Source organism: Ambystoma mexicanum, chromosome 2q, assembly GCF_040938575.1.
Source record: "Ambystoma mexicanum isolate Mex_15411 chromosome 2q, UKY_AmexF1_1, whole genome shotgun sequence".
NCBI lineage: Eukaryota > Metazoa > Chordata > Amphibia > Caudata > Ambystomatidae > Ambystoma > Ambystoma mexicanum.
This window is the reverse complement of record NC_090924.1, coordinates 974733587-974737854: the sequence shown is the minus strand read 5'-3', so window position 1 is coordinate 974737854 and position 4268 is coordinate 974733587. Positions and strand designations below refer to the sequence as shown.

The 4268-nt window shown below is 44.1% G+C and overlaps 1 pseudogene; it reads left to right on the top strand.

Moving 5' to 3' along the window:
• Positions 1–1230: 1230 nt before the first annotated feature.
• Positions 1231–2720, top strand: LOC138569874 (tubulin beta-4B chain pseudogene; annotated as a pseudogene).
• Positions 2721–4268: the final 1548 nt, after the last annotated feature.

Below are 4268 nucleotides of genomic sequence, written 5' to 3'. Positions count from 1 at the left end.
TTGTTTGGGCAGAATGGCAGGCAAAGCCTATTTATCCCGCTGTGGGTATTTATCTGCAAACTAGTTCAAGCACACAATGATGCCTTATACATTTATCGCCGCAATAGTAGTGTTAAACATGGTGGCCTGATTATCCATAGATAGCGCATTAGAGCCATGTAATCACATGACACACGTGATACACTGGGAGAGTTTGCCATTCAATCCAATTGTTTAAAATGTACAGAGGTAGTTAAGAATCTGGATACAACTTGCCTGAAGAAGCTTCCGTCTCGAGCGGAATTCCATATGTTCCCCAAAATCTGCCTTTTAGGGATTTATTTGAATGTAAAGGGGGACAACAAATTACTGAAATCATAGATTAACTGCGGCCCTTTAGCCAGGAGGTTAATGGAAATTGACTCAAAGGTCTAAATGTGCCACAGTTGGACAAATGGATTGGTAAACAAAGATGCAGGAGTAGGGAGTTAGCAGGGCGCTTAACGTACCTAACCTGGTCATGGAAAAAGTGAAATCGTTATGTGGCACATGTAAGGAATTCATGGTCTCAAACAGTGAAGACAGATACATGTGATCACAGTTCAAGGGTGTTTATTGAACTTCAAATTGGTTGGTTGAACACTTATCTAAACCTACATTTAAGGATTGGAGCAAGCTACGACCATCAAATAATAATAACACAGTCCTAGTGGAGTCTGTCAAAATAAAAGGGCCTATTCTAATACACCATTTGCCAATCCTTACTTCTAAATACAAATGGTGTGGGATAACAATGGATAACAATGTATTCAAAAGAAAAGTGTTCAAGAAAGAATATGTCAGGACGGTTAGAAGTTGGCTCCCCTTCCCCACGTTTTCAGTACGGGGCAAGGTGGCACGTGCAAGCTTTCCACACACTCTGGCTTCTTGGCCATGAGGTAACAGTCCAACACATAGGCATCAGGGCCTTCTGCCAAAGTGTCTCTCCCAATGACAGTCTCTTATTGCAGAGGGTCTGATGTAATGAAAAAAACACAAACTTTCCTTTCCTTTGTCAGGGATTTCACATTCACAAGTTCCCAACTGGTCTCCCTGCTTCGGGCTCGGACTATGATCCCCCTTGCTCGGGCTCAGACCCTTTTCACAAGGTTCACAATTGGTCTTCCTCATTCGGGCTTGGACCACAGATCCTCCTATTTCTGGCTCAGATAACCTTTCTCCCAATGTTCACTGAAGACTTCAGACGTCTGGTCTGATTATCTGGCGAAGATAATTCACACGAAAGAAGAATATGAGGGAAATTGTCCACCTGCAGGTCAGCCAGTGTGGCAACCAGATTGGAGCCAAGTTCTGGGAAGTGATAAGCGATGAACATGGCATTGATCCCACCGGTACATACCATGGCGACAGTGATCTTCAACTGAAAAGAATCAATGTCTACTACAACAAAGCTACAGGTGGAAAATATGTGCCCTGTGCGGTTTTGGTGGATCTTGAGCCAGGAACTATGGACTTGGTGCGATCAGGGCCTTTTGGCCAGATCTTCAGGCCAGATAACTTCGTCTTCGGTCAGAGTGGTGCTGATAACAACTGGGCAAAGGGACACTCTACAGAAGGTGCTGAACTTGTGGACTTATTGGATGTAGTAAGGAAAGAAGCAGAGAGCTGCGATTGCCTTCAAGGATTTCAGCTCACCCACTCATTGGGAGGTGGTACTGGCTCTGGAATGGGTACCCTTCTAATCAGCAAAATCCGTGAGGAGTACCCAGACAGAATAATGAACACTTTCAGTATGTGCCATCCCCCAAAGTATCAGACACGGTTGTTGAACCATACAATGCCACACTTTCTGTTCACCAGCTGGTAGAAAACACTGACGAAACCTACTGTATTGATATTGAAGCACTGTATGACATCTGCTTCAGAACCTTAAAGCTTACCACTCCAATTTACGGTGACTTGAATCATTTAGTGTCTGCAACTATGAGTGGTGTTACTACCTGCTTGCGGTTACCAGGTCAACTAAATGCTGACTTACGTAAACTTGCAGTAAACATGGTCCCCTTCCCCAGGTTGCACTTCTTCATGCCAGGCTTTGCCCCACTCACAAGTCGTGGTAGCCAACAGTACCGTGCTTTAACTGTTCCAGAGCTAACGCAGCAGATGTTTGATGCTAAAAACACGATGGCTGCTTGTGATCCACGTCATGGCCGGTACCTTACTGTGGCTGCTGTGTTCAGGGATCGCATGTCCATGAAGGAAGTGGATGAGCAGATGCTTAATGTGCAGAACAAAAACAGCAGCTATTTTGTTGAATGGATTCCAAACAATGTCAAAACTGCTGTGTGTGACATTCCTCCACGTGGGTTGAAAATGTCTGCTACTTTCATTGGTAACAGCAAAGCCATCCAAGAGCTATTCAAACACATTTCTGAGCAGTTCACTGCTATGTTCAGCCGAAAGGCCTTTTTGCATTGGTATACAGGGGAGGGTATTGATGAAATGGAGTTCACAGAAACCGAGAGCAACATGAATGATCATGTGTCGGAGTATCAACAATATCAGGATGCTACAGCTGAGGAGGAAGGAGAGTTTGAGGAGGAGGCAGAAGAGGAAGTTGCATAAAACTAACATGTCTGTAAAATTGGTTGTAAGAAGTTTATTTTTTAATGAGAACCTGTTTAACTGCATTGTTCGTTTGTTGCCCTGCTCCTTGTGTTCTGCATTCTGTTTCATTTCCAATGCTGTACAGACCTGCACCAAAAAAAAAGGAATTTTCTCATATAAAAAAACAAAACAAAAAAACAATTGTTCACCCTCATTCGTGCTTGGACCACCGATCCCCCTCATTCAGGCTAAGGCCCCTTTTCCGCAATGTTCAAAATTGGCTCAGATCCCTTGATATCAGAATTGAAGACTTTCAAATGTGCAATGGGTTTTGCTTAAACCGGCGCAGGACCACTTTCGATTCACATCACACAATTGTTCTCATCAATCTTCTATTTCGTTTCTTTTGGCGGGATACCTTATAAAGACCTTCGATTGAGCACATTCATGGTGCTGGATCACTCTGTCAATAGCATTGTATCTTTCCTTCTCAAGTTCAAACATTCATCAGCAGTTCAGCTTTACTTGCATCTTTCATCACACGCGTTTAACAGCGCTCATTCCTTTGCTTGTTATTTCAACACAGACTGGTCTTGCATCAATCTCCCCAACTCACCGGCTGTGTTGATCTCTTTGTCGCTTCTTTCTTCTTGTAGCCAAGAACGATACCACAGCATCTGCTGCTCTTCCCTGCCCTAGTCAGTTACGTGGGAGGGCCTTCGGTATCTCTGACACACAATGCAGGATTATTCAGTCTGGTTTACCAGCCTTACGATTTCTGACTTGAAGGATTCTTGAAAGTAATGGCGTCTTGCCGAAAACGTCAAGGGTGCTTCCCTTCATATGAAACCTCCTTGATTTGTGGTCTTTCTCCCCTCATTCAGCTGCCGACTCAAAACTGCTATACCTTTGTATGCTTTGCCTTGCTCAGAGTGTGCTCTCCTGCTCCACCTTTTATCCATGTGTGGAAGTTTAATGGTAGTCAGGTGTGAGTGATTGTTAGCAATTGCCTGGCCTTGCCTGACTATAGTAGTGGGACATGTCAGGTACATGGTTCGGGTGTGAGTATGGTTTCAACCGGAGTGTGCTATCTGTGCGAAAGTGTTCGTGAAGGAAAGGAGGCTAGAGCTTCCATATATCGTACTTGGTAGGGTGGGGTAAAGATGTTACAGGGAAGAGAGGGATACCGTGTCTCACCATCAGGCATCCCACCCCAACTCCCCAAAGACCCCTCACCCAGGTGATCTTCCCGCACTGGTCCACTGCCGGAAACTGGATCCAAAAGCGATGGCCGTTTCCTGCCCACCTGGATGACAGATCCCTGGGGACTAGCGGGCGAGACACCTTCTGGTTTCTCACACACCTCACACGTAGCAGGGCCCTCTTGATTGGGATTGGTTGTTTGCGTGTCCTATTGCCTCTATATATAATATTACTAAAGAAATCTATAAAAACATTATACAATGGGTTCAACTGCTTTATTTTCCTACGGGGAAACCCTTTTGTAAATTCTTTTGATTAAGCAAGTATCTCAGTAGCTGAATGGTAATAGTTCTAGATAAACTGAACTTAATTGACAAATCCCAAAACACATTAATTCTGTTTCAAAGTTATTACCTCAGAGCACTAGATCACATGCTGCTATCTTGGTAAAACCCATTGCCATCTATCGATATTACACA